The 12,004-nt window shown below is 47.4% G+C and overlaps 1 protein-coding gene across 1 annotated transcript in view; it reads left to right on the forward strand.

Moving 5' to 3' along the window:
* Nucleotides 1-9,010: 9,010 nt before the first annotated feature.
* The window catches only part of TBC1D30 (TBC1 domain family member 30), an 84,311-nt gene continuing 81,317 nt past the window's right edge, over nt 9,011-12,004 (forward strand). Inside the window, exon 1 of the mRNA XM_072843132.1 lies at nt 9,011-9,167. The gene's annotated coding sequence lies outside the window, so the exon portion shown is untranslated. The remainder of the gene's footprint in view (nt 9,168-12,004) is intronic.

Consider the following 12,004-nt stretch of genomic DNA (forward strand, 5'->3'; position numbering starts at 1 on the left):
ATGTCATAGTCTAAACAGGTTTAGACGATCTGGGCACCTGCTGAATTCCTTATCCATCCATTGCATTGGTGACATGCTCATCAGGCAGGATGAACACAGGCAGCTAACATACTGCAACCTTTATATGATACATGCTCTGGAGAATGGGAGGTAGGCCTATGAACATTCGGGGACTTGGCACTTCAGTAAAGGATGGTACGGGCCCAGGAGTTTTACCAGGTCATTGCCTCCAAAGTAAAAACAAATTGTTGCACCTTGCTTTTCTTATTACAAGAAGGAAGCACAGTGTTTATTTGACATTTTTGTGTTCTGTGTGCAACTCATTTGCCCTGGGAATACAGCCGCAGCCTGTGTACTGAGCATGAAAGGCTGCCAGCTTTGAGTGGGGTCTGGAGCAGGAAAGCACACTAGAGCAGACAGGGCTAGCTCCGGGATCTGTGGGGTCTAGTGTAAAATAAAAATGTGGGGGGAAAAGTATCACTAAAGATACTAAAGTATAAATCCTGTTAAAAAATATTTTAATTAAAAAATAAAAAATAAATTAATTAAAACATTGTATTACTGACTAAATGCAATGGAGATGATAGTGATACGTAGGTAACAGTCTATCTTACAAATTGCAACTAGTATTTTTGGTGTTATATATCTAATTAGCATTGATACTTTATTAATGTGGTATTTTGATTGCTAATACATATATATTTTTGACTCGCTTTCCTGCAAATTCATTTCTTAGACCATCAAGATGTATACTTTTAGCAACTTCATTTTCATTTGATATAATGCATACTAATTATAACTTTTTTTGATGGTTTGTCCCCAGGTGTTTATTCACAGGGTAAAGATGGAGAAGAGGAAAGTCTGAAATGAGCCCAATTACTCTCCCATCCTGAGTCCTCTAAGAGGAGTCAGGTGACTGGCAGCTGCAGGTCCTCTGGGTCAGAGGCCTCTGCCACCCAGTCAGCCAGGAGCTCACCCTCTGCTGAGTGCTGGCAAGCAGCTGGCTCTCCCTCCCCCAGGCTAGGGCACAGACTCTCTATCACAGAGTGACTGCCCTACACTTGTGCTCTGTCAACAATGGGATACCCGGTTTCTGATCTTGGTAATGACCACCAGCAACACTCACAACATTTGAGGGGCCTGGGATTTAATCTGACTTGTGGAGCGCACTAACATGCAGAGGTCAGTGCTCCTCTGAGATAACAGGGAAACCAAACCTTCCCAAGAATGGCAATGTGAGATGCCTCCAGGCTTCCAGCAGCCCCAACAGGATCCTATGCTTAAAGTCACAGTTACCTTTACCTCAAGCTTGTAAGATGGTTGCTAACTTTTGAGCTACTTTGGTTATTTAAAAAACAGCCTACACCCACATGCGGTGTCCATGAAGCCACTCAGACTTCCTATGGGAGGGGAGAGGGGGCTCCAGGCCTTCAATGACACCTGATCCCCACAGTGGAGGATCCAAATTTGTTAATTTTTAAGGGGGATCTTTCTTTTTTTATTTTTTACTTTTTTTATTTTTAAAGTTTTTTTTTTTTTTGGTCTTATTAATTCATGAGAGAAAGAGAGAGAGGCAGAGACACAGGCAGAGGGAGAAGCAGGCTCCATGCAGGGAGCCCAATGCAGGACTTGATTCCAGGTCTCCAGGATCACACCCTGGGCTGAAGGCGGCACTAAACCGCTGAGCCACCCAGGGATCCCCAAGGAAGATCTTTCTTCTGGAAAGATCCTATTACTGGAACTAGTAAGTACTTTATGGGATGTATAACAAAAGGATCAATTTTTGATAGATTATTTCCAAATAGAAATGTTAGCACGTGGTGGAACTGATGATTCTTGTGGAATAACTTTTCCGAAAACATGTAAATCTTGGGGTGCCCGAGTGGCTCAGTCTTGATCCTTAGCTCAAGCCTTGATCTCAAGATCATGAGTTCAAGCCCCGCACTGGGCTCCATGCTGGGTGTGGAACCTACTTAAAAATAAAAATAAAAATAAAAATAAAATAAATACATGTAAATCTTCCTATAGATCAGTTTTACTTAGATATCAATTTATTTTTATTTATTTATTTTTTTTAATTTTTGAGAGAGAGAGAGGCAGAGACATAGGCAGAGGGAGAAGCAGGCTCCATGCACCGGGAGCCCGATGCGGGACTCGATCCCGGGTCTCCAGGATGGCGCCCTGGGCCAAAGGCAGGCGCTAAACCGCTGCGCCACCCAGGGATCCCCTTAATTTAATTTTAAATGTAAATCTTAAGTTACTGTAATTTTGCAATTGCAGAGTTGTCACTAGTATTATATTGTGATGTTTCTTTTGACATTTCCTGTAACTTGCACAAGAAATCTCAAGTGGCTTCACGCTTTAATTTATAGTAATTCAAAGTGCCTGTCCATTCTATCACTGCATCTTCAGTTACAAGGAAAATTAATTTTAAATTGTTTTCATCATTAATAATTGGTTGTCTGAAAAAAAAATTGGTTGTCTGGAGTTTCACATGAAAATGGGGGTTATTTTCTATTTATAGGCTTGTGGATATTTGATTTGCCATGTTGCATAAGTTTTCTAAACTCTTTGGAGTATTCTAAATTCTAATAACTCAGAGAATTCTCTGATTTGGTTTATTTCAATGTTCTCATGTGTGCTTTTATTTTGTATTAATTTACTGATGAAGTGTATTGCCTTGAAAGCCAGCACTTCTGATCCTAGCCCTCAAAGACTTGTACAAATATCACAAAGTTGGGATTTGGGGAGCAGATGGGGCCCCCCACAACAGGTCCCTGCACTGGCCTTGTGTAGAGCCCCTTTCCCTTCTGATTCCTGTTGCCACTACTGCTGCTTCTCCAGTGTTCTTTCTGCAATAGCCCAGTCTGGGCTCTGGTCTTTTTCTGACTTCCTTGGGGCCCTGAGACTCCGTGGACTATCCTGAGGCTTGAGCATGTGACAGTTGCTTGGGGCACAGCTGCTGCATTCTGTACTCCTTGTCCTGGTTTATCTCTTCTGCTCGTGCACATGTCCCATTGGACTTTATTGTCAAAACACAAGTTCAAAGATAAAATTGTTAATAATTTCAAGATGGTGACCACAAAAGCATAAGCCGAGAGTGGGGACCTTCTGAGAGTGAGGCTTTGTACAACTACAGGGTTTACATCCTGAAGTCTGTCCTGGTGGCAGGTCCAGCCTATGACACAAGTAACCCTTTTGCCTGGGCCATACACTCTGGCAGACCTATGATATTCAGGTGTCAGTGATGAGAAAAAAATGCAATGTGGAACAAGTCCCAGTAGCAAAGTTAACAATGAGGACCCCTGGGATTTTGGAGTAATGTTATCTACAGCAGGAATTATATATATTCCTGAATATGAGCCCTGATAGAGATGGAACTCGTGATCATGAGACACCAAATGACCGTGCTTCCTGTATTGTCCATCATGAGTGGGGTCCCCTTGGACCTACCAAGTCAAAGTTGGTCAGAATCAACAGTAATTTTACGTGAGATGAACTGTTACATCTGGAACCAAGCATGAGCGAGATCAGAGGGCATGAACAAGTGCATGCATAGGTAGCACAGACTCCCCTATCACTCATCATGGTTACCGGAGTACCCCCTCCCAGTTCACACCTGGGGTATAACCAGCCAAAGGAGGAGGAGAAAGGCCGAGCTTGGTTTACGGACAGAACAGCTTGGTTTATTGGTGGAAGGTGGAAATGGATGGTGGATCGCATTACAGCCCCACTCAGGGCTGGCCTTGAACGACAGTGGTAAGAGAACCATCCTAATGGACAAGGCTTTGGTTGATGTACCTGACCATCCAGTTGTGAGGTAAGGGAAGTGGTCTGAGGTTAGCATAAAAATGCATTCATTGGTAGTGGTGAATGGCCTTGGCTGGCCCTCATGAGCATAGAAGGAAAACAACTAGAAGACTGGAGATAGGGAGGTCTGAGGTAGAGGCGAAAGGATGGACGTACAAGAATAGGCACAAAGCGTGAAGATCATTGTGTGACTTCTTTATGCTCACCAGAAAGCATTCACCATGGAAGGGGCACTAAACAACAGGTTAGACAAATTAGCTTAGTTTAGGTTAGCCACCCTTTGCCAGCGGCTACCAAAATGCTGGCACGGTAGGCACCTCACAAAGAATGTCACGTGAGTACAGGTGGGCTAGCAGAAGTCTGGCTCCCAGCGGATAGGCATTGAGCAATCACAGTTTTTTTCACTATTGCAAAGAAAAGGTTATATTCTGTTACTTGGAAATCTAGTGTAACAACAATTAATTAAGCAGTAGTCAGGTTAGATGTCCAAAATTCCTCTAAGCACTCAAATTTTATGACTTAAATATCATTTATCATTAATAGCCTTTATTTATGGACTGCCTACTATGTTATTGCTATGTATTTCCTAAGGTCTAAGGCTTGATGGTTTTTGAAAGTACTAACATCCCTTTTTTTGCCCAGCATCCCAACTTTCTGCATTGAAAAGTCAATCGGAGAAGGACAAACATTAATGTTCTCATTCATTTGGGGAATATAAATAATAGTGAAAGGGAATAGAAGGGAAGGGAGAAGAAATGTGTGGGAAATATCAGAAAGGGAGACAGAACATACAGACTCCTAACTCTGGGAAACGAACTAGGGGTGGTGGAAGGGGAGGAGGGCGGGGGGTGGGAGTGATTGGGTGACGGGCACTGAGGGGGGCACTTAACGGGATGAGCACTGGGTGTTATTCTGTATGTTGGCAAATTGGACATCAATAAAAATAAATTTATTATAAAAAAAGAGTCGTCTTCATGTATAGTTATTAAGATGAGAATAGAGATTTTATTGTTGTCCAAGCATATAAATAAATTGTAATCAGCAAAAATAAAGAGCAAGCATGAGCTTCTATGAGCAGAAACTGAAACCCAGCAATGACCTTTTGAATTTCTCTTATGCTTAAGAATGAGTAATCCCTGAAGGATTAGAATGAAAGATTGAATGCTAGATTTTAGAAATCAGCCATTCCAAGCATAATCAAAGCTTTCATCAGAGCAGTTCAGTGTTTGTGTGTCTGAACATGCTGAAAAAAACTATCAGATGATCAAAAATGTTGAGAGTCTTGTTAAGGTAGGTTTTTTTGTTGTTGTTGTTTTTACAAGCCTTAATTCATTTTATTTTTTGTTATGTAATTTTAAATGATGGGTATCTGAAGGTTATTGACAAGACCTTGATACCTGTTTGGAAATAATTTAAATGTTAAGAGCCTGTAGCTTGTGCACTAAATTCACATAAATTGCATTCTGTAGATTTTAGTGAATTGTACTCAACTTAGAGATGATGCGCCTTGGCTCCTTATAATGCAGCACTAGAACTTGTATCTGGTATGAAATAATTAGTATGATTATTTAAACATTAAAACTAAGGTTCCAAATAAGTTAAAATACTGATTATTATCAGTAGCATAATTAACCATGGTAAATTTAATTTTAGCTATTACCTTTAGTCACTCTCAGATTGAAATCATATTCTGTGAGACCAATAGTTCTCTCTTATATCCAACTAATGGTTCAGAGCTTCAGGGAACTTGCTTGGGGCCTTCCAGTCACCAAGCAGCAGTAATGTAAAGTCCAAAAATGGGCTGCTCTTTGCTAACACCACTTCTAAGATTCTTTTAATGAGACTCTCTTTTCTTAGGAAAGCAGAGAGTTGGTTGTTCTTTTGTCTAGTTTTAGGGGCATACACCAGTGAACAAAACCGACAAAAATTCCTGCCTTACCGAGCCTACATTTCACTGACAGAAGGCATAATAAATCGGGAGATGGTGTAGTATATTGGAAAGTGGAGTGTATTATGGAAAAAAGAGAACAAGGAAGGGGAATTAGGGAGGATAGGGAACCACAGTTTAAAGTGGGGTGGTTTGGACGGCCCCGGTGGCTCAGCGGTTTAGTGCCGCCTTCAGCCCAAGGCATGATCTTGAAGACCCTGGATGAGTCCAGCATCGGGCTCCCTGCAGGGAGCCTGCTTCTCCCTCTCCTTGTGTCTCTGCCTCTCTCTGTGTGTCTCTTATGAATAAGTAAAATCTTTGAAAAAAGAAAAAAAAATAGGGTGGTTAGACCAACTGAGAAGATGACATTTAAGTGGAGACTTGACCCTGGTGACTAAGAATCATGTGCATATCTGGGAGATGATCATTCCAACAAATGCAAGGATCTTGAATCTGCTTTCCTTGTTATCTTTTACTTTGTCAATTTTGTCTTGTGTGATTTGGTACTGGTAGGAAATGAAAGATAATTTTGAAGTTCTGATTAATTTAAAAATGTTGACTGTCAATGACAGATTGTGTTTACTGGTCTTTTTCACCATCCCCTTCAGCTTACTTTTGAATTTCTTTGTCCATAGGTCCTGATAGAGGTACCCAACATGAGGTGCTGAAGATTAGTAATCACATCTCTTACTGGATGGAGATAAAGGGCCATGAAGTCAAACAAGAAAAGAGATCCAATTTCACTTTTTCCCTTTATGAAAGTGCTGTTTGCTGCAAAGTTTGGCATATGAAAGAAGGCTCCTGAGACTCTATTCAATGTTGGGAACAATGGTTAAAAAAAAAAAAAAAAATTTTTTTCTATTTTGTACATTTTAAAATTAAATGGATATAGTAGGAGTTAATACAGTTTACAAAACCATAAAATAGTATTTCTAGTATAATTTCAAATTCTGGATACCTAAGGAAAAAGTTATTAACATTTTGCTTTTCTTAAAATTAACTCCAGTTTCAAGAAGGGTCCTATTGTTCTCACTCTGTTTACAAGTATTGTGGTGGTGATGCCAAAAGACCTCAGGTTTCTACCTGTCGGGTCAGGCTCCATTATGAAAGTGCCTTGAAAAGTAAAAAGTGTGCTGAACACACACAAAGCACTACCATTGTTCACTAGGTGCATTGTGGTTCCTTTTAGAAATATGGCAAATATTTAATGGCACTAGGAGATAGACAAATACATATTCACCCATAATGGAATATGTAGTCATCCATAATGAAAGCCAGACACTTTAAGAAAAATTCACTTTATTCTTTGTAATGGGCAGTTATTTAGCCTCTCTGTGCCTCAGGTATCTCATCTGAAAAGTGAGGATAAAATAGCGCTTACCTTTGCTACTATGTGTAGTAAAGAATGTTAGACTTATCCAGGTGATCATTTGGAAATAAATATCAAAGTGTTACGTTGCACACCCAAAACAATGATATGTCAATTATACCTCAATAAAAAAAATACTATTTACCTGCTTTATAGGGTAGAAGTGAGAATTAAGTGGGATAATTTGTACAGGGGGATGAAGAACAGTATCTGGTGTACAAAAAGCACTAAAAAATGGAAAATTGTTATTTAATTCACAAAATATGCAGTGGAGGGGCCTCTCAGAGTTCTTCCCTTGAGACCTCCTGTAGGATACATCTCAGGATAGCACGGGAACCTTTGATTTTACTGCCAGAATCAGGCATGTCAGCTTATTGGTTTGGCCATTTCAAGGACATTTACTAAAACCCTCATCTCTGTTAGGTCTTGTGCCTGGGAATTAGGTGATCTTAATCTAGCACTTTATTTTTCACTGAAGGATAAAAGTTCACAGCTTTATTAAGGCTCAAGTATATGCCGGGCCGCCTGGGGCTCAGCGGTTGAGCCTCTGCCAGGGCTGAGGCTGTGAACCCGGAGTCCTGGGATCCGGGATCCAGTCTGCATGGGGCTCCCCGCAGGGAGCCCGCTTCTCCCTCTGCCTCTGCCTCTGCCTCTCTCTCTCCCTGTCTCATGAATAAATAAACAAAATCTTAAAAAAAAAAGTCTCAAGTGTATATATGCCAAGTCTTCGGAAAGGTTATGGTCAGAGGCTAAGAGCACCTTAAAAGGAGCCCAGATCGGGTGGGGGGTGGGGTGGGGAGGAGGTGGGGGGTGGGGAAGTGAGGTGCGGAGGAAGTGGGGGTGGGGAAGTGGGGTTGGGGGTGGGAAGGGGGGATGGGGAGGTGGGGGGTGGGAAGGGGGATGGGGAGGTGGGGAGGTGAGGTGGGAGGGTGGAGGGGTGGGGAGGGGGAGAGGGGGAGTGAGGTGGGGGTGGGGAGGAGGTGGGGCAGTGAGGTGGGGATGGGAGGGGGAAGTGAGGTGAGGGGTGGGAGGAGGGAGGGGGAGATGGGGGTTGGGGAGGTGGGGGGTGGGAAGGGGGGATGGGGAGTGGGGAGGGGAGGGGGGAGAGGGGGAGGGGGAGTGAGGTGGGTGTGGGGAGGTGAGGAGTGGGGGTGGGGAGGTGAGGTGGGGGAGGTGGAGAGGTGAGGTGTGGTGTGGGGGTGGAGAAGTGGGGAGGTGGGGGGGTGGGGGGTGAGGTGGGGTGAGGTGGGAGGTTGGGGTGTGGGGTGGGGGGGGGCTCCAGGCGGCGGCCTCCTGCGCCTCCTGCGGGGCGTCGAGGGCTCCCCGCGGGCGTGGCGGGGGCTGAGCGGGCGCTAGAGTCGCCCGGGGCGTTGGGAAGGCGGCGCGGCCCGGGCGCCCTCCCCCCGGGGCCTCGTCGGGCCGCGCTCTGGCCACGTCCTCCGCCGCGACGCGCTGGCCCGGCGCTGCCGCAGGTGCCGCAGGTGCCGCAGGTGCCCCGGCGCCCCGGTAGGCGGGGGCGTGGCCGTCGGCGGCGCTGCGGGCGCCGCAGGGTGCCGGGGGGGGGCCGGGGAGGCCGCGCCTGCTCCCGGAACTGGGCGGGAGGAGCGGCGGGCGCGGGGCCGCGGGGCCGGGCGGGCATGGAGCGGGTTCCCGCGCGCGGGGCCGGGCGGGGGCGCGGGGAGCCCGGGGCGGGCGGGCAGGGCGCGGCGCAGCGGCCTGGGGGCTCGCGGGGCGCCCGGGGCGCCCGGGGCGCGGGCTTGGGGGCGGGGGCGGGGGCGGCGGAGGAGCGGGGCGCGGAGCCGGGGCCGGGCGGGCTGGCGTCCCTGGTGAGCGGGCTGCTCACCGAGCTGTACCGCTGCGCCGACGACGAGGAGGCGGCGGGCGGGGGCCGCGGGCCGGGGGGGCGCCCGCCGCGCCGCGACAGCCTCGACAGCTCCACCGAGGCTTCGGGCTCCGACGTGTTCCTGGGCGGCCGCGGCGGCGCCGGCGACTCCCGGGTGCTGCAGGAGCTGCAGGAGCGGCCGAGCCAGCGGCACCAGCTGCAGTACCTGCGGCGGAAAGGTGAGCCCCGGGGAGGGGGAGGGGGCTCACCCTGGGCCGCTCACCTGGGCACGCCTGCCGGACCCCGTCGCCCACCTGGGCACACCTGCGGGGGCCGCGGCTCACCCGGGCACACCTGTGGGGGCCGTCGCTCACCTGGGCACCCCTGCCGGGGCCGCCGCTCACCCGGGCACACCTGCGGAGGCCGCCGCTCGCCTGGCCACACCTACAGAAGCCGCCGCTCACCCGGGCATACCTGCCGGGGCCGCCACTCACCCGGGCACACCTACTGGACCCCGCCGCTCACTCGGGCACACCTGCGGGGGCCGCCGCTCACCCGGGCACACCTGTGGGGGCCGTCGCTCACCTGGGCACACCTACAGAAGCCACCTCTCACCCGGGCACACCTGCCGGGGCCGCCGCTCACCCGGGCACACCTACTGGACCCCGCCGCTCACCCGGGCACACCTACGGGGGCCGCCGCTCACCCGGGCACACTGCGGGGGCCACCGCTCACCTGGGCACACCTGCCGGGGGCCGCCAAGCGCTCAGATCTCAGGTTTGGGGCTGAGTCTCCTTTGACCTGCTGCGAGTGCCCACAGTGTCACCGATTGGTGACCACACCTCGTCCTCACTGTACCCCCACCTGCCTGCCCTCCAGAGCGCTGAAGGGGAACCGCAGTTGGCGGCGGCGGCGGCTCCGCACCCCTTACCCCGCCAGGTGTTTGTGGAGGCCCAAAGGGAGACGCAGCCCACCTTCTGATTTCACCTGCACAGCTGTAGGACAGCTTTGGAGTTTCTGATTCGGTTACCCAAGTCGCCTAGAGGGCGCCGGGAGAAGAGAGGCGACTCCTGCGCCTGATTCCCCCCCACCCCCTTCTTCCCCTAATCCGCCCTCGCGGGCCAGGGCGCTAGGATAGTGCTGCACCAGCGGGGCGGAATAATTCGATAATGCAGTTTCTAAGCAGAGCGCATGAATTCCATTTCTGCCAGCCTGTCTGGTTTCAGAAAGCTCACGAGGTGGATTTTTTTTTTAACCCCCTCGGTGGAGGATTAGCGGAGGGCCCTACTGTGTGCGACTACTGCTACCTGCAGTTGCAAGGGTCCATCCGAAAATGGCCTTGTTTTGGGCGGGGAGAGGCTAATGTGGTGTTTTTTTTTGTTATCAGACTCTGATGCTCACGTTCTAATGAATTTTTTTTCCCCTCCCTCAACCGGTCATAATAGTTTGCTTTTCAGGCACTAACACAGTAATTGCAGTTGTCTTTTTTTATAGGTGTATCAAGACTTCAATTTACCAAATGAAGTGGGATGTGGAAACAGACGCTAAGTCACCATAACATTTCTTGAATTATTGTCCTCCTGCTAAATTACCAGGAGAGGGAGGAAGGAGAGAACACTGTCCTATCACTGTCCTATGGCCTCCCATCTCCTCATTGTAATCAGTCTAGCTGGTGTCAGCGGGGAGGAAAACACACACATCAGAAAAGGAATAAATCTGTCTGCCTTCCCAAATCTGTGTAAACAGCTTTCAACTTCCTCTTTTGGCTTCCTAGCAAAAAAAAAAAAAAAAAAAAAAAAAGTCCCCCCCCCCCCCCCAGATGATTGTTACAAATGACTTCCACCTTCCTCCCCCTGCCTGGGACTTTGACTGGAATAGTGCCATTTCATTTAATACAGTTATTTGGCTGTTCTCGGGGTGCCTGTTTATGCCAGGAGTTACATAGGGCAATAATTCTTTCAGAATCCAACAAAGTCAATTTTGAAGAATTATGATTTGGCTTTCTGTTTTTACAAAGCTGTTCACTTTTCATTACTGAGCACATTTTGGGGATTGGTAATTTCCTTTTGGAGGAGGAAATTTGGCAAGCTACAGCGTAAAGAAGAGGTAACAGTACAGCTTTACAAGAGGATTTCAAGCCAGTAACCACTCTATTAATTCCTAAGACCTGTAAGAGTCTATTCTTTCCAGGTCTGCCTTGTTGCATGGCTACTGCCTGCTAACCTTTCTTTCCTTTAAATCAACCCTGTTAGGATGAACGGAAGTGCCATATGCTAGTACTCTTACAGACAGACACCCCTCGCTTTTTTTTTTTTTTTTTTTAATGAACATCATTAGAATACTAAGAATAAAGAAGCTGGTAGAAGCACCTGGAAACAGCTGTCTGCATAAATAATTTTATGGTTTATTAAATTACTTGACTTTTTTTCAGGGTCAAAAACGTCCCTCCTAACATAATGCTTAGTAAGAATCTCATATACTGCAGATAACTCGTGTGTTAATTCACTCTTCTCTCTATTCGGAATTTTGCCGTAGCACCTATTTAGATGTTTAGCATGGATAGGTCCTTCATTTACAGGAGGCATCAAAAATGGTTTCTCAGGAAATCTTGGCTCTCTTCTCAGTGTTTTCCTAAAGGAAGTGGACTTTGAGGTCAGAAGGCAGGAGTTGGTATCCTGCCAGTGTTCATTACTAGCTCTGGGACCTTGGGCAAGCTTTTTTTTATTTTTTTAAGACTTTATTTATTCATGAGAGAGAGAGAGAGACAGAGAGAGGCAGAGACAGAGACACAGACAGAGGGAGAAGCAGACTCCCTGCAGGGAGCCCGATGCGGGACTCAAACCCAGGACCCAGGGATCATGACCTGAGCCGAAGGCAGATGCTCAACTGCTGAGCCCCCCAGGTGTCCCTCAGGCAAGCTTTTTAACCTTTCTGTGTCTCATTTTCCTCGCTTATGGATGCAGATAGTAATAACACCTAACCTGAGAGAGGACTGTGGAGATAATTACTTAAGTTAATGTGTATAAAATGCTCAACAAACATTAGATACTATTTTTGTTATTATCATATATGCCAG

Source organism: Canis lupus, chromosome 11 (assembly GCF_048164855.1).
Source record: "Canis lupus baileyi chromosome 11, mCanLup2.hap1, whole genome shotgun sequence".
In the NCBI taxonomy this organism is placed as follows: domain Eukaryota; kingdom Metazoa; phylum Chordata; class Mammalia; order Carnivora; family Canidae; genus Canis; species Canis lupus.